The sequence below is a fragment of the Monodelphis domestica genome, chromosome 6 (assembly GCF_027887165.1).
Source record: "Monodelphis domestica isolate mMonDom1 chromosome 6, mMonDom1.pri, whole genome shotgun sequence".
NCBI lineage: Eukaryota > Metazoa > Chordata > Mammalia > Didelphimorphia > Didelphidae > Monodelphis > Monodelphis domestica.
Genome location: NC_077232.1, coordinates 177,528,214 through 177,546,669, shown reverse-complemented (window position 1 = coordinate 177,546,669; position 18,456 = coordinate 177,528,214). Strand labels below are relative to the sequence as shown.

Genomic DNA, 18,456 nt, shown 5'->3' with positions numbered 1-18,456 from the left:
ATTGTTTTAATTTTTACTTAACAGGATTACTATAAAGCACTTAAAAAAAGGTTTGAGTCATCAATCTAGGAAACATGTTTGTTACAGGCTTTTTTCTTCCTGAAAACTATATTAGATTTTTTTGAAATAGGCTTTTCTTTACCTGTTAGGAAAGAGTGATCATAAACATGTTTGTTAGCAGGCAGTGAGATAAAATAGATCCTTTATCCACTACTTTAAAGTTTTCAGAGTATTTACCTTGCATTATCTCAAGTAAGTCAATCAAGAACCCTCTGATCTTGGCTTTATAACTTTGGTCTTTTTGATTGAGAAACTGAGATTCAGAGAGATAGCCCTCACTTCTAGTGTGTCTACCAGAGGAAAGATTCAAAGTCAGGTCTTGCTAAGTTCAAGTCTAGCACTCCATCCAGTACACCATGCTAGATTTTTAAAAGAAAAAGTAGTGGCCTCAGAAGACCCAAACTTCAACCGTGGATCTGCTACTTCCTATCTGTTTAATTTTGAACAAGGCATTTATCTCTGGTCCTTTTGTTTCTTCACCTATAAAGTGAAGGGACTGAGTAGCTGGCCCTCAGGTGCCTTCCAGCTCTAAAATTTCCATGAATGCAACTGGCTAAGCCTAGGAGCACTAATTGCCAGAAGGTAGGCAACCAGAAAAGATCTTTTTCTCCTATGAAGGAAGTACAATGGAACTAGTAAAAGGAGCCATTATACCAGTGAAAGTATAAAATTGAAACTATTTCAAATAAGGAAGATCTGGGGGATTTTCTGAATTTATCTCTTCTTTGAATGAAGTCCAAACAACTTTGTGTGTGTTGTGAGTAGATTTCATCTTTATCTTTGGATCTCAGGGCCTGCCATGCAGTAGGCATTTAAATGTTTGCTGAGTTGGATTGAATTGGATTAACTTTTTCAAGGGATCTTTAGTGCAAACCAAGGCCAAAAACATATGTTCTCTTTGCTGCTTATGTCACCAGTCTTCCTCAAAAAAGGGAAAGTGCAGTCCAGGAGGACAAACAACTGTTTTGAGTAACAATATAATGGATATCTTTTATTCTTTAATTCAAGAAAGAAAATAAATTTATATTGATAAATCAATGTCAAATGGCCTATATTTCTCAAGTCAAGCATTTATTACAGGCTTACTATGTGCCAAGCATTGAACTGAGCACTGGGCATACAAAATATATATATATATATATATATATATATATATATATATAAACTTCACTGCTTTCAGTCTAAGGAGTTCACGGAATACTGGGCAAGACGATCTGAAAACAACTCTGTAAAAACAAGATGTATGCAGGAATAATTGGAGATATTAACCAAGGGCCAGCACTAGCTTTGGGAGAGGATCTGGAAAGACTTTTTGTGGAAATGCTTGATTTTCCACAAAAGCTAAGATTTAGCAAAGGGGCAGCTACATGGCTCAGTGGATAGAGTCAAACCTGAAGATGGGAAGTCCTAGGTTCAAATCTGACCTCAGATACTTTCTAGCTATGTGACCCTGAGCAAATCACTTGCCCCTGTTGCCAAACGTTACCTCTCTTTTGCCTTTGTGCCAATATTTGATATCAATTATAATACAGAAGGTATAACGGTTTTTATTTTTTTAAAAATTAAGACTTAGCAGACTCAAAGGAAGCTAGGTAAAGCAGGAAACAGGGATGAGAAGGGAAGAGAACTCCAGGCATGGATAATAACCAGTAAAAATGCCTGAGGCAGGAGTCAGCATCATAGACTTAAAATTATAAAGGAACTTAGAGACCATTACATTTGACTCCTATTGAGAACATGAATGCCTGTAGAGCAAGTCTGACAAGTGGCCACACAGCCTTTGCTTCAACTCAATACCTTGCAAGGTGCTTCATTCTACTTTTGAACACTTGTCCTAAAGAAGTGTTTCAATTCAATCCAACAAATGTGCATTGTCTTTGTGTGTAAGAAACCATCTGGGACACTGGTGGTGCACGAATGAAACAGAGGTATTTTCCTCCTTGCCCTTCACTTCTTTGCCTCCTTGCTTTCAAGGTTCTTACCATCTAATAGTTTTATGACATACCTGCAAAAACAAAATGATAAAGAGACAAACCCTGAAAGGGTGTTTTCAAAAAGGAAAGATCTAATCCAGCCATTCTGGAAGGCAATTCAGACTTATACACAAGGGCTTTAAAAGAATGCAAACTCTTTGATCCATCAATACCACTACAAGGTTTGTTTCCCAAAGAGATAATAAGGAAAAATCTTGTACAAAAAGATTCATAGCTGCGCTCTTTGTGGTGGGAAAAAGTTGGAAAAATGAGGAAGAGTCCCCTAATTGGAGAATGACTGAACTAATTGTGGCATATGATAGCGATGGAATATTATTGTGCTGTAATGAATAATGAACTAGGAGAACTCAATGAACTGCTGCAGAGTGAAATGAGCAGAATTGGGAGAACACTGTTACAGAAAATAAAACATTATGGAACAATCCAGTGTAATGGACTTCACTACCAGTAGCAGTGCATCAAGCCAGGATGCTCCTGAAGGACTTACGGAAAAGAATGCTAACCACATTGAGAGAAAGAACTATGGGAGTAGAAATGCAAAAGAAGAACATTGCATCACTTATCACATGTGTATATGGGTATATGGTTTGGGATTTAGTCTTTTAAAATCAATCTATAGAAAAAATAACTAATATGGAAATAGGTATCAAGTGATAACACTTGTACAACCCAGTGGAATTGCTTGTTGGCTCTGGGAAGGGAGAGGGAAGAGGGGAAGGAAAGAAAATGAATCATGTAAATGTGGGAAAATATTTTAAAATTAAAAGAAAGAAAGGAAAGATCCCTACAAAGTATCCTAGGATAATTCGAGAGGGGAGAGATTTCTTTCAACTGGAAAGATCAGGGAAGGCTTCATAAAGGGGGTAGTATATACATTTCTTTTTAAAGGAAGGAAAATATTTTAGCAGTAGGATGTGTGTTCTAGGGACAGAAGACCACATGTCAAAATGGAAGCAGAACGGTTCAGAATAAGCCTGGGAATGGCTAGTAGTAGAATCATAATGAGCAGTTTATAGAACTGAATGAATCAAATTTTGGGGGCAAATTTAGTTGAGTAGAGGAAGTAAGACTCTGGGATTTCATTGTTCTAGAGAGACCATTATCTAGGGCTTAGCTTTAGGGCTGGTTGGGGCCAGGGAAGATCTTGCCTGTGGTAGAGCTGTCTGGGTCAGCAGGGAGGTAGAAGTTTCACCATCTGGTAGTTTTCTATTTTAACTAATTATTTTTGCTAATTAGCTGTTAAACACCATTTTTTTCCTACACTGCAGAAGGACTGCAAGTATTTTCAATACCCTCAACATTTTGGCACCCTCCAGAAAAGCTCTGGTTGTCTTGCCCTGGTTAGAGTTCTGGCTAGGAGTCTAGTTGGGCTGGATTATATAATTCATGAAGGGAAGGAGCCTAAAACCAAACTGAAAAAGAAGACTGAGCTAGATTGTGGAGCATCTTAAATTGTAGTCTAAGTTACATTCTTCCTTCCACTGAGTCAAAATTTGCCTTTCCTCTCAACGTTAAAAAGAAGATCCAGGTTTCCCTTAAGTAAATAAAGAACAGACTTTTTTTTAGGTTTGTGTATAAGACCAAAGGATTATGGGACTTAAGAGTGGGGAGGGATCCTTATCATTGGAAAAATGAAAGAGTTATATGTAATGATCTCTAATGCTCCTTCCAACCCTAAATCTGTCAACCTATAGTCCTATGTTTATTATAGAAAAAAGGGCAAAGAAAGAGACAAGTCTGATTATATTCCACCTCTGCCATTTCTCAGAGCATGAGTATTGTCCAAAGGGCCATGAGGGTTTAAAGTATCCATCTTTGGGAGAACTCTATATACTGTGCCTCCCTCTTCTTAGAAGAAGAGGCTATGTAGACAATGGAAATTGAGGAGTGACTCCAAAGGGTTGGGTAAAAAATAGAAAAAAGATCATCTTCAACAGTGAAATGTCTTGTGAAGTTCATGTGTGGACACTTCAGCTCCTTTGTGAACAATAAGATTCAGCTGAATATCATTGGGAATAAAAAAGAGTAAGCAAGAGTGAGACTTATTTTTGCTCAAGAAGATTCATTGATTAATCAATTATGCTTAGGGAACTGCCTATGAACAAAGAACTTTTCAAACATGTTAGCTTAACGTTTTGTCACTGACAGTAGATTAATGATCTTGAAAGCAAAACATTACATGGAAGGCCATTTATTTTCCAGACTGACTAAAACTCCTTAACTACAGATCAGCTCTGCTGGCATTTTCACTTATAACTACATACTTCTTGTGCTCTCTTGGCCTCATTTGAAACACTTGTTTGTTTCTCTCTATTTATGTTTGTTATCTTCCCAGGGACACATAGCACATTCCTTCAAATTTATAGCAATGGAGGACAGTGACCCGTATCTCAGTTCCTTTAGAGGAATTTCTCTTCCTTCCGTCCTTGATAAACAGTCATTCATAATTTGTGGGAAAAGTTGACAGAGATATGAGGAACCTGATGCATCTTTAAATTATCCTGCCTTCAGCATCCTTAAAGAGACTTTCTTTGGCACGTCAAATCGCTATTAAGCCCCTGGTGTCCAAATATGATCTTACTAACTGTGAATTAATCACAATACTTTAATGGTATTTAAAGTGGCATGAGTGTTGGTCCATAGATAGATAGGAAGATGACAGATCATCTGCATGTTCTTCCAGAGGGAAAATATAATTCTGAGCAGCAGGAAATTGGAATAATAAAGCTATATCCTTAGTTCTTCATCTAAATGATAAAAAGAAACTGTAAATTGCAAGTATTTTACAGCTAATAGAAGATGACCCTATTTAACACTGTAGGAAGCTGTGGTTTGTTTCATTTCTTATCCATTTGATTGGTAGAAATGAACAACAACAACAAAAAAAAATGTTTGCAAGGTTGCAAAGGGGCTCAACTACTTAGGAGAACAATTCGAATTATGCTATAAATCAGGGATTTTTGACTTGGATTTCCAAGATGTCCACAGATAGATTTAGGAGGTGCCTGTGAACATGAGTAGAAAAAAATCAGATCTTTATTTTCTCTAACCTCTAACTCAAATTTAGCATTTCATTAAAGTATTATTCTGAGAAGATGTTGATAGGTTTTACCAGACTGCCAAAGGGATCCATAAGTCATAAAATGTTTAAGAACCTTTACCATAAATTCATTAAGTTGTACATACACTCTGACCAAGTGATACCACTATTAGGCATATATCCCTACAGAGTTCCAAGAAAGAAGGGAAAATACCTTGTGCACAAACATATCTGTAGTAATTTGGGAGCAAAGAACTGGAAACAAAATGTATACTCACTGATTGTAGGATGTCTGAACAAATTGTTGCCTCATTGTAATAGCTTATCATTGTGCTGTTAAAAAGGACAAATCTAAAAACTTCAAAGAAACTTGTAGAGATTTGCAAGAACCAGTACAGAATAAATGAAAAAGAACCAAGAAAATAACATAAATAAAACCCAGGGCTCAAACCTAGGCAATTACAAAAGATTTTCCTCATTGGTAAAGAGACAGATTATATGGCACTCCGTTCCTGAATGAAGAACAAAGTTGAGACCTGGAGAAAAGACATTCTTGTTCTGGCTTCAACAAAGGACATACGTGATTCCATACTCTTGTCATGAGAAAGACTTCAAGATACAAAGACTCTAAAAAGTCATCTAGCCCAACCCTTCTCATTTTACAGATGAGGAAACTGAGACCCAAAGAAATTCACTGATTTTCCCAACATCACATAGGGAATTTGTGGCAGAATCAGGATATGAACCTGGATGCTCTTAAATCTATACCTAGTGTTCTTTTTTGCTTCAGAATCCTGGCCTACTTTACTATCTGTTTGACTAATAGCTTCAGTTGCCAAATGGCATCAAGTATATTTTAAGAGGCACAGTGGATAGAGCATTGCTGGAATTAGAAATACCTGATCTTAAATTGGACTTCAGATACTAATTAGAAATGTGATCATTTGCAAATCACTCCCCTGCTGTCTGCCTCAGTTTCCTCATCTGTAAAATGGGTATAATAATAGTACCTCCCTCACAGAAGTTTTGTGAAGATTAAATGGGATAATTTTTTAAATGCTTCACAACCCTTGAAGCATTATTTAAATGCTAGCTAGTATCATTTTAGTAAAAAATGTCCTCCTGGTGCTACAAAATATACCAGCTTGGTTTGTCAGGAGGTTTGTCGTTGGGAGGAAGATTTGAAGATGAGATGGAGAAGCCAGTTCAGTCATCAAGATTTAGATCAGCAGCTAGCCAGGAACCATTAGGCTGAAGCCAAAGAGGATAATGACCTAGGCAATCCTTTTCCCTCACCTGCCCTGGCAGTTTGCCCTAGGTTCTTTGCTTTGTGAAAGAAAGAGAAAAGTTTGATTGTATACTACTTCTGCTGGTTCTCAGAGCATGAGTAGTGTTGAAAGGTCCATGGAGTTTCAAAGAATCAGTCTTTGATTTGCCAGACTCCTTAAAAGGGAAACAAAGTTCAATTCCATTTCCTCTTCCGATTCTTGAAAATTCAGTTTCTATTTGGGGCTCTAAAGTGTTTTCCCCAATGGGGGATATAGTTGGGGAGAGGGAAGTTAAACAGTACCCAGATTACAAATATTAATTAAATTAAAAAATATGCAGTTTTATTTCCAAGCAGTTAAAAAATGCTAAGCAATGAGTAAACCCACTCTTTAGTACTTACTAGCTATATGGCCCTGGGTAAGTCACTTAAACTGTCTACCACAGTTATATAAAATGGAGATAATAATAGCACCTATCTCCCAGGATTGTCATGAGGATAAAATGCAATAATATTTGTAAAGCACTTTGCAAACTTTAAAGTACTATATAAGTGCTGCCTGTAGTTATTATTGGATCTATTGGTAATAACTGATTATTTACCAATTACAAGAAGTTGGATGGCTAGTGCTCTGTTGGGACTTTTGTAATAAGAGTTTTCAATAACTATTAACATTCTACTTTTACTGCATAAAATATTAATGTCAAGTAAACTTTTTCCTTTCTCCTTCATCTAGCTCTCTGTCAGTAACTCTTTCCCTCTCCACTAGTCTAGTTCCTCTCCACTGCTTCTAATGGTGTTTTTGCCATAATTGTTCCAGTGGCTGATACTGTTTGGGGTCTTTTTCACCAAGAATTGTCTGCCAGCTATCTTTTGAGATCTCACAAGGGATTGTACCAAAAGAAAGAAGTCCCAAACAGGAAGTAGCCACATCCTAGATATAGTCCTGAGTAAGGGGTCATGAGCTCCCAGCTTACAACCAGTTAGGAAGAAGAATATTTTTCCCATTTACCCTCTACAACTCATAGAATCATCCTTATTATTCAAAGTCAGCAGATAGAAGATGCATGAGGAGTAGATAAAAAGCTCTTACTAGTTTTATAGAGCAGTGATGGTGAACCTGTAGCACAGGTGCCAAAGATGGCATGCAGAGAACTCTATGTGAGTCCATGGCTGCCACCTTCCTCACCCTCCACCCAAGAGTTCCATAGTAGAAAGGCAGAAAGACTCAGGAGAAGCTACTCCCCTCTCCCTCTCCACCTCAACTGAGGACATTTTTTCACAAATCCCACCTCTCTGCCCAGCAGCCCAATGGGAGGGCACAGGGGGTAAGGTGGGTGACTCAGAGATAGGAGAGCTGAAGGGGAGCAGAGTGCTTGGGCCACTCTCCTCCTCCTCTTTACACTCACTGAGGACATTCCTCACTATGCCTGCCCCTCCTCCCAACAGCCCAATGGAAGTGCTTTCTCCCTCCCCTGTGTGGGGTGAGGGGGTCACACTCAGAACTCAGTTTGGGGGGGCAGGCATGGTACTCATTCTGGGGGGGTGGGTGGGTGCAGGGCTTGGCACTCCATCTCTAAAAAGCTCACCATCACTGCTATAGCATTTCGGCTCAGTAGCCAATTAAAAGACTGCCACCACCCCACACCCCCCAGAAGAAAACCAATAGGAAGTAGTAAGAAGGTCAGAAGATATCAGTACATGCTCTGAAGTAAGAAAGGAGGGTGAGGGAGTGAAGGAAAAGGAAAATTCCCAAGGGAATGTTGCAAAAAAAATTCATATATTTGTTCTATATCAAACCTTTTGCTCATTAGCAAGAAGATACAGCTTTAAGAGACTTGTCTTTTCAAGATTTTTCCTGGTGGAAATACCCCCTTTAATTGTTTCTGGTTTGCAACATGAAGCACACAAAGGCTGTGAGTAGAAAATATGAAACTGGTTGGGGGCAATGCCCAGAATAAATGAAAATAATGTGGAAAGAGAGCACTCAAAGAAGAATAATGCGATTAGTGAGTTCTTCCTTCATGAAAATTATTTGAAGGCAGAGAATGACTTTAGTTTGAAAAAGAAAAGACTCAACAAAGACAAAATAGCCATCTTCAAGGACATACAGAACTGTCCTTCTATTTTGCTTCTAGTATAGGGGTAGAGGGATTGAAACAAGAGCCAAAGACAAGATCGAAAGAAATAAATTTAAGGTAGGCAGGGAAACTTTCTGCCAATAAGAGTGATCTTGAAGTGGACTGCTGCTTCTGAAAGTAGCCTTGCCCTTGATGACTCCCTTCTGTAGGACCATCATTTTTAGAATTGGGTATAAGCCCTACTTCATCTCATTCACACCTAGAGTCTGTCCCAAGAATCTTCTGCACCTTACCATTCCATCTCCTCAGAGGGTACTTTTCCTTCTTCCTTTTCCTTTCTTTATTCACCTTTTCAGCTCTCTTATCATGGCTGTCTTCTCCCAGGAGAATGTAAGCTCCTTGAGGGTAGACACAGCCTTGTTTTCTTGTGTTTTCATCATCACTTCTTAGCACAGTATCTGCCATATAGTAAGTGCTTAATAAATGCTCTACCAGGACAGGTAGGTAGCAGAGAGGAAATATAGTGCCAGTACTGGAGTTGGGAGTTCAAGTCTGCCCTCAGATTCTTCCTAGCTATATGACTCTGAACAAGTCACTTAGTCCCAACTAACTAGTTTTTACCTCTCTTCTGTTGTAGAATCAATACTTAGTATCAATTCAAAGAGAGAGGGTAAGGGGTTTTAAATTTTGATGTACTTAAATAAATGTTCTGGGACAGCTAGGTAGCTCAGAAGAATAAGAATCAGTCCTAGAGACAAGAGGTCCTGGATTCAAATCTAACCTCAGATATCACCTAGCTGTGTAACCTTGTGCAAGTCACTTAACCCCCATTGCCTAGTTCTTACCACTTCTCTGCCTTGGAACCAATACTTATTGATTCTAAGACAAAGAGGGTTTTAAAAATAAGCAAATGTTCTATCTACTGGTTTTCCCATCATTCAAGGGCTTCAGGCAAGTCCTAGGTAACTATTGATTAGGGATGTGGTGGTAGGAATTCATTTTCTGGCATGGGTTGGACTAGATCTTCACTGGAGTCCCTTCTACCTTTAGAATTTTGTGATTCTCTCACCTCACTTAAGATACTTTGCCATTCACCTCTTCTGAACTATGTAATTGAAAGAAAGGTCTAAAAACCTGAAAACTGTCTGCTGCTTATTTATGGGAAATGACACAAAGTCCAAAAGGATTTGACTGTGTTGTTCTTGTGACCTTTGTGGATTTCTTCCAGTTCTAAAATATTCTTTCTGATAATCCTCAATGAAGAACCAAACCCTTTACAACTGGTAAAATGACCAATATCTATATCTAAGATGCTCTGGACAGTTATGGCTATTCACTGGCACAGGAAAGTATCACATTTCATCCTCATTAGTGGATAGGTTCAATTGTATGGAATGAGTGGGATTTCTGTACATTGTTCTTGCTTTTAAATCTTTTTATTAAGAGAAAATGCACATTTTTGAAGCTTAAATATAGTTGGGGGGATGTAAGTGTAAACCTCCAAACCAGAAAAAAAAATGTCTAATTGGAGAATCTGTTTCTGGCTCTTTTTTCACTTTCCTTTTGAATTTTGAAACTCAGAAATACAATCCATGTACTTGGAGTCTGCCCTAACTCATTGATCAAAGAAAATGTTTCATAAATCTGTGTTTATTAACAACATTGTGTTTAAACAAAAACTTTCCCCACATATAAACACCAAAACAATAGTGTTTGCCTGGCAGTGCTTGGGGTTTGTTGCATTCAATATATAGAACGTCTGCACTCCCTTTCATTTATAAGTCCTTCCTTCTAGTTGGTTGTTTTCTATTAAGAATTTGCTGTAGAGAGAAAGAAAATCTATGCGCCTGCCGGGCTTTTTACAATTTGCCAGATGGCATAATTAATAAGCAGGAGTGGAAGATGGGGAAGACTATTTGACAATACTCCAAAGGATTTCAGGTCCCTGTTTCAGCAGACCTCACTGATTTCTTGGAGAGTTCCATTTTCTTTGAGCCTCCATCTGACTTCTCCAAACCCTCAGTACAGCAAACTGCCTTACCTTCAGTGAATGCTCAAGAATTCCATTCAATTCAACAAGTTTTTTTTAAGTGCTTATTAGGTGGGGCAGCTGAGTGGCTCAATGGATAGAAAGGCAGATCTGGAGACAGGAGGTCCTGGGTTCAAATCAGATGCTTCTTAGCTGTGTGACCCTAGGCAAGTCACTTAAACCCAATTGACTAGTCCTGTTCTTCTGCCTTGGAACTGATACATAGTATTGATTCTAAGGCAGAAGGTAATGGTTTTGGTTTTGGTTTTTTAAGTACGTATTGGATGCCAAGCCCTGATCTAAATGCAGAGGGAGGGAGGAATGCAGAGAGAAAAAAGATAGAGTAGCATACATGATATGCAGGCTTTGCTATGGCAGCATTAATAGTAACTTCTATTTATAGAGAGCTTTACAATTAAACAATATTTCCCTATAGGTTTGATCCTCACAACCATATAAAATGTGAAAGGCAAGCATTATTACTCCCATTTTAAAGAAAAGAAAACTGAGGTTCTGAAAAGCTGTGACTCACCAAAAGCCACATAGTAGAAACCTGATCCCATCTTTTTTGACTTCATGATTTATGACCAGCAGTTCAGCACTTTTTCCATAGCACAATCTCTTGGAAAGTCTCTGACAATATTAGCAAATCCTCCTTATTCAGTGTTATACCTTTATGCTGTGCTCTGCATGATGCCTAAAATGGCCTTGTATACAGTAAGCTTTCTCAAGTGTTTTCTGGATTAACTGAGTTTATCCTGTATCTTCTTAATAATTACTTGCTCTAGGCAGGACATATTAATGACACAATTGCTAGTGTTTGTCTTGTATATAGCTTGTTCATACATAATGTTGTTGTTATTGAGTCACTTCAGTCTTCTAACTCTTCCTGGTCTCATTTGGGGTTTTCTTGGCACAAATACTGGAGTGATTTGCCATTTCTTTCTCCAGTTCATTTTACAGATGGGGAAACTGAGGCAAACAGGGTTAAACGACTTGCCTACACAGTTAGCAAATGTCTGAGGCTGGATTTTAACTCTTGAAAAGGAGTTTTTTTTTTAACTTCAGGCCCTATGCCCTGTGTACTATGGCACCACTTAGATGCCATATTTGTACTTTTTTTTGCATATTGTCACATACACTCACCATTAGACTGTCAGCTCTTTGAAAAGCAAAGGCTTCTGCCTTTCTTTACATTCACAGATAACATAGAGCCTGACACAGTAGGTACTTACTAAATGATTGTTGATTGTCTGTCATCATGTTCAATTAAATTTCAAAGCATCATAAATCTGGAACTAGAAGGGAGCTCAGAAGTCATCTAGTCCAACCTCCTTATTTTAGAGATGAAGAAACTGACACCCACAAGTCTGACTTCCTGTAGGTCACAAAAGTAGGGAATAATGGAATCAGAATTCAGACCTAGATCCACTTGGTCCAAATCAGTCAAAAAGCATTTACTGAGAGCCTACAATGCACTTAAGGGCAGTGACACAATGATTAGAGCTCTGGGCTTGGCAGCAGAAAGACATGATTTCAAATTTGACCTCATTTTCTAGCTGTGTGATCTTGGACAAGTCACATAACTATGCCTCACCTTCCTCATCTGTAAAATGAGCTGGAGAAGGAAATGGCAAACTACTCCAGCATCTTTGCCAAGAAAACCCCAAATGGGGTCCTGAAAAGTCAGACAGGAGCTAACACAATGCATTTAACCTTGAACTGAGTTTGGAAGAATCAAGAGAAGCAGAACCAGAGATCCTGACCCCAGGACATTTATAATCTCCTTGGAGAAACAAGGACAACAAACTTAGGAGAAGACAACTCCACTTAGGAGAAGAAAAAACAAAACAGCATTCATTCCCTAGACATTAAATGTTTAAAAGAAAACAAAAAACCTTTCAAGCCTGAGGTTCCTAACCTTCTTTGTGTCATGGCCCTCTCTGGCAGTATGGTGAAACCTAAGGGCTCCTTTTCAGAATAATTTGGGGGTTTTGGAGGGGTGGATAGGAAAAATCTAGTTGAGAGCTCAGAGCTTTAAAACATTATATGCACATATATATATATATATATATATATTATATATATAAATAAATATATATATGTAAGACTGCTTCCCTGAGGGGCAGAGGGAGCTCCTTCCTGCAAGGGGGTTAGCTGGGGCAGGAGGACTCAGGACCACCCCATCTTCTTAAAGGATCCCCTGCAAATGTCCCCTTACCCCAATTACAAGGCAGTAGTCAAAGCAACCAGTCACACAGAGGGATGGAGAGTGAGCTTAACATACAACTTCAGAACTCCCTCCCCAATGGAGAAAGTGGGGAGAAGGACCACACTCCACCCTTCAAAGCCTACCCACCCCCTGAAAACCCATTCCAAACTCTATGCACCCCTCCTTCTCCCCTAGCCCCATTCCAGTGTCCATGCTAGGACCTATAAGTGCAGTGAGATCCATAGTCCAGGGTGGGCAGCTGGGGGCGGGGGCAGATAGAGAAAGGGAGGACTGTGAAGAAATCCTGGAAGGGTATACAAAGGATCCCCCAACACTAATATCTTTCTAAAGTTGCAGAATCCTAGCCTGGGATCCCCCCACCCATAATGCCCCCTCCCATGCATTTTGCTTTAAAAAAAAGTGGATGAGAGGAAGCAGAACTAGAGGGGGTAAAAAAATAGGAGTCACAGAGGGGAGTCTCCCTTCCCCACAGGGCCTCCCTCCCAGCCCCCCCAAAGGCTTTCCTAGGTCCCTGGGGGTACAGAGGCAGTCCTGGCCTCCCCCCCCAGGCTTAGTTGGAGTCAGAAGAGTACTCTGAGGAGGGGATCTTAGTCCTCCTCTTCATCTTCATCATCACCCTCTTTGTCATCATCATTCTCATCCTCATCCTTGCTCTCATTCTCACTGCTAGACTTAGAAGAGTCGCCCCCTCATCTGAGGAGTCCCCATTTTCATCATCATTATCCTCTTCATCTTCTTCCTCTTTCTCCTTGTCATCATCATCCTTGGATTCTGACTTGGACTACATGGTGGTCTTGGACTCAAAGTTTGAGCCTGGAGGCTTGGTCATGCTCTTGCCTTTGTTCTTTGTAAGCAGCGTGGTCCTGAGGGGACAGACTCCTGACCCAGAGGTCCAAGCACTCCTTGTATTGTTTTTGTTGCATCTCTGCCAATTTCTTGTAATGTTCCTTCTGGCTCTGGGAAATCTGCTGCTGGCATGGGCATTATACCCCCAAAACTATAGAAGTGTTTCAGGCAAACTTTAAGTAGGGAAATTCCTTTGCTCCCTTCTATCATTGTGACTCCTAACCCAAAACATCTGATAACTTCTATAAGACCCTGAGAGAATTATCCTCCTTGGATTGTCCATTGGATGAACAAAGAGATACACCTCCTTGATATCATCAAGTTGTATCTCAGACATCCATCTGTCCCCTAAACTATGAAGATCACCCCCTATGTCTCTAGGCAGACCTGGTCAGATGACCAAAATCCCCACTGAATGCCAAAGTGTTTACCACACTAGAATCAGGTTTTCACTGTGGCACAGAGTCACGGGGAATATAAAATCCCCAGAATTTATACTGTCTGAAGGACAGCTTTTCCACTCATGCTGTTCCACCTAGGAGGCAGTCTTCTACCTATGCTGTCCTCCTGGCCAGATTCAACATTACTTGGTAAATTAATAAATTTCTCTCTTTATTTTTAAGCTAAGTTTTGGGGTCTTGAATTCTTGCAAAAGATATCCTTCCCCAACCCCAGGGGGTTCATCTCTAGCACCCCATAACACGGCCACCAGCTGCCAATCTCTTCCATTCTCTCAGGGGCAGGAGTTCAGCTCCCCATTGGACAGCAGCTCTAGGGAGAACTTCTGGTAACCATTGGGGGGGTGCTTTTTGGGCTCCCCCTAGAACATCATCTTCTTGGAGGAATTGACAGCTGCTGGGAGAGCCCACATCTCACTCAGTTCTCTCTCTTATCTCTTCTGATCCTCAGCTGCCTTTTTAATCCACAGGAGATTCTCCTTCTTTTCAAAGTTGTTTCAGGTTACTGCCATAGCCTTCAGGGCTTTCACCAGGTCATTCTAGAAATGGGCCAGGTAGTCTCCGATGATGCTTTGCTGCCAGATCTCTGCAGTCTTGGGCAGCTCTGGCAGCTTTCTTTCCTCCTCCCTCTCTGTGCCGCCTGGCTTCCTCTCAGTCTGTGCCTTCAAGGCTGCCTCCCTCACCTTATACTTGGACTTCTCCTCATACAGGACATTCCACATGCATGCCAAGAGCCAGGTCAGCTCACTCTCTGATAGCTCAGGCCACTCCTTCAGTTGGCTTTGATTTTCCTCTGAGAAGATAAACATGGTGGAGACAGACCACTTGGGCTTCTTGGATCCAACCTTGCTACCATCTGGAGAAGGTTTCTTCGAGGCAGGGTTGGTGGTCAGCTTCTTATTGATGCCTAACATCTTCTCTTCTCCCAGGACACTCAGCTTTCTTCCTCAGGCAGGCTCCCCAGAAAGTGCAGGAGCTCAATCTCATAATCTTTCTTTTTCTGGTCACATTTCTTGTGGTAGGCATCTTTTTCTCTCTGGGAAGAAGCTTCCTCTGCTGATTACAAAGCACCATTCTTTTGATGAAGGTGACATCCTTCATGTTGGTGGTGAACTCCACACAGTAGAGGGAGTAACTATCCAGAAGTGGCTTGGTGGGTGGTCCATCAAACTTGTCCTTGAGCTGCCTCTCTGCCTTTGTGAGGGATGCCTTCCTTGCTGATGCTGAGCTCCAGCTGCTTCTGGATGTAGTCCCTCATGGTCGCCTCACACTCCTGCAGTTTTATGTCTTTGTAAGGATTCTTGATGTCCTCCTGAGCATCTAGAATGGGTTCTGTCAATGTATGGAATTTCCTCAATTCATTGGAGATCTCCACCATTTGAGTTTGCACATATACCCAGATAAGTCCTTAAAGGCAACTTGCTCCCAGTCCTTGTGTGATTCTGGTTTGGAACTTGGAGCTGTCATTAGAAGGTAGGTTGTTCTTCATGCATTCCAACAAGGTCAGCATATCTTCCTGGACCAGAGGTCTTGGCCTTTGGGTACCGCCACCTCCCAGTCAGTGGGGCAGGCAGCTTCTCCATTCATTGTTCACCTGTCCACCTTCCACCTGAGTCCTGCTGATTCAGCCTGGGAGTGAAAGGTGTTTCACTCTATGGAGCCCCTGGGAAGGCCAGGGTGGAGGAGGAATGGGGATGGGACTGGGGAGCGCTAGATGAAAGCTAGCCAAGCTCTTCAGCCAAGCTTAGACTCCTCTGACAGTCTCTACAGAGAAATTGTCCTCTTACCCCACCTCCAGTGCTCTGGTTTTTTTTTTCTTCCAAGCAGCCTGGTGCTTGGTGGCGTCTCCATACTCCAGCCAAGCTCCATAGCCCTACAGTGGTCTCCACTCCTCCATCTGCTCACTCCAACTCCTCCCTTCTCCCTTACCTACCCTGGGCTGGAGAAGGGGGGTGGGGGAGACAGAGGTGGATTTATTAGGGAATCTGCTTCTCATTTCCCCTCAAAACACCCTCCCTCTCTTCTCTCCCTGGCTTCTCCAAAATAATTTTTAAAGCATAAAATAAAATACATAAAGTTACAGAAAAAATTAATTTTCGTGAAATATCATTATCAAAATCGTTTTTACAATAAATTCTTGGACCAGTCTAATGACTTCTGGTTTATGTTATACAGCCCCTATACATGGACTTGACCATACTTATTTTAGAAAAATGTCCTAGTGTTTCTCACTTATATCCTCCTCTAATGACTATTCTTACACTGGAGGATACCTTAGGATCTTAAAAGGTATGCCAAGACTTACTCAATTAGGTGAATAGAGTGCTAAGCTTGGAGTCAGGCAGACTCATTTTCCTGAGTACAAATCTGGCTTCAGACACTTACTAGCTGTGTGATCCTAAGCAAGTCACTTAACTCTGTTTGCTTCAATTTCCTCATCTGTCAAATGAGTCATGATGGAAATGGCAAACCACTCCAGTATCTTTACCTAGTAGACCACAAATGGAGTCATGAAGACTGGCACATGACTAAAAATAACTGAAGAACAACTCAATCATGGTCTGGCTGATCAATAGACAAAAACTCTCTGAACCCAAGGACCAGCATCAACACACTGTTGGAAGAGGTTCCTTACTGTGTTGACTTCAGGGTGACTATTACTTAGGGATATGGTTCCTCATGCAGGCTGTCTAATTAGGTATGTAGAACTATGTTCTGCATCTCTGGGAGAAGACCCTAACTGAGGAAATCAGCAGATGCTTTAAACATTGGCTTCCTTCACTGTCCCCAGCTCAATTCAGCAAATATTGAATGTCTACTTTGTGCAAAGCAGATTAAGAATCCTTTAACAAGGACTTCCGGGTTAACATGACTACAATCTAGACGCAAATCACTTCCTCTCCCCAGCACCAAACGAAATAGACTACCTCAAAAGAGCATAAAAATCACCTTTGGAAGAAGAGAGGGACTCTCCAGTACCCCCCACAGAAATGAAGGTACATGGGGCTTGAACATTTCCATACTATAAGGAGGAGGAAAAGCTTGCACAAAAATGTGAACTGAGCTTCCCCTCCCCCCCCAACCCCACCAAACCAGAGTAAGGAATCAGAGCACTCACTGGGACAGCGAGTGAGTGAGGAGCATCTCTGCCGGGGGGGGGGGGGGGGCACACCAGGATCCTTGGGATCTAAAGAGTGCAAGGAAACGACCTCTCAGGGAGGTTTCATGGGAAAATCCTGCACTGAGAAAATGAGCAGCTGCGCTAAGAGGCTGCGCTGAGCAAAGGGGTGGCCATGCTGAGAGGCTGCGCTGAGCAAAGGGGCAGCTGCACTGAGCCCAGGGGCCTGCGCTCTAAGAAACCTCGGAGGCTTGGAAGAACTAGTCTGAGGAAACCTAAATTCACAGAAAACCCGCCCATATCACCCAGACCCCAGACCAAAAAGGACAGGGGAATAAAACCACCAAAGGGGTGCCTCACATGGCCCAAAATCAAGCCTCCAGGAAGAAAGGGAAAAAGGTGACTATTGAAAACTTTTATGGCGGGAGTACCCAAGGAAAGGAAGAATAAGAGGATGAAACCCAAACAAAATCAAAACATGCTTCACAAAATGGAAATTATCCACAAGCTCTGGAAGAACTCAAATTGGAGCTTACCCAAAAGATGGAAACCATCTGGAAAGAAAAATGGGAGAAAGAGATCAGTAGTCTGATAGAGAAGACTTCACAATTGGAGAAAGAGCTAGAAGCATCTAATAGAAGGGCAGACAAAGCTGAAAAGCAAAACCAGTCCCTAAAGACCAGAAGTAAGCAACTGGAAGACAGTGAGCATGCCCAAAAAATGGAAACCTTCTGGAAAGAAAAATGGGAGAAGGAGATCAGCAGTCTGATAGACAAGACTTCACAATTGGAGAAAGAGCTGGAAGCATCTAAAACAAGGGCAGACAAAGCTGAAAAGCAAAACCAGTCCCTAACGACCAGAATTAAGCAACTGAAAGACAGTGAGCATGCAAAACAGCAAGAATTAATAAAGAAAGCCAAAAAATTAATGAATTAGAAGAAAACACAAAATATCTCACTGAAAAAGTCACAGACCTGGAAAACAGAGGAAGAAGAGACAATGTGAGAATTATTGGTCTGCCAAAAAACCAGAGATAAACAAAAACCTCAATGCTATACTACAGGAGATTATAGAAGAAAAGTGCCCACATGCTCTAGAGCAAGGGGGTAAAATAGAAATAGAAAGGGTTCATAGAACACCCTCTATACTAAATCCCCAAAAGACAACCCCCAGGAATGTAATTGCCAAATTCAAGAGCTTCCAAGAAAAGGAGAAAATCCTACAAGAAGCCAAGAAGAGGAGCTTCAGATATAGGGGACTCCCTTAAGGATCACACATGACTTAGTGGCTAACACACTAAGAAACTGCAAAGCATGGAACACAATATTTA

At 40.9% G+C, this 18,456-nt stretch overlaps 1 pseudogene; it reads right to left on the bottom strand.

Annotated features, from left to right (window-relative positions):
• Positions 1-13,291: 13,291 nt before the first annotated feature.
• LOC100026606 (nucleolar transcription factor 1-like) lies at positions 13,292-15,595 on the bottom strand (annotated as a pseudogene).
• Positions 15,596-18,456: the final 2,861 nt, after the last annotated feature.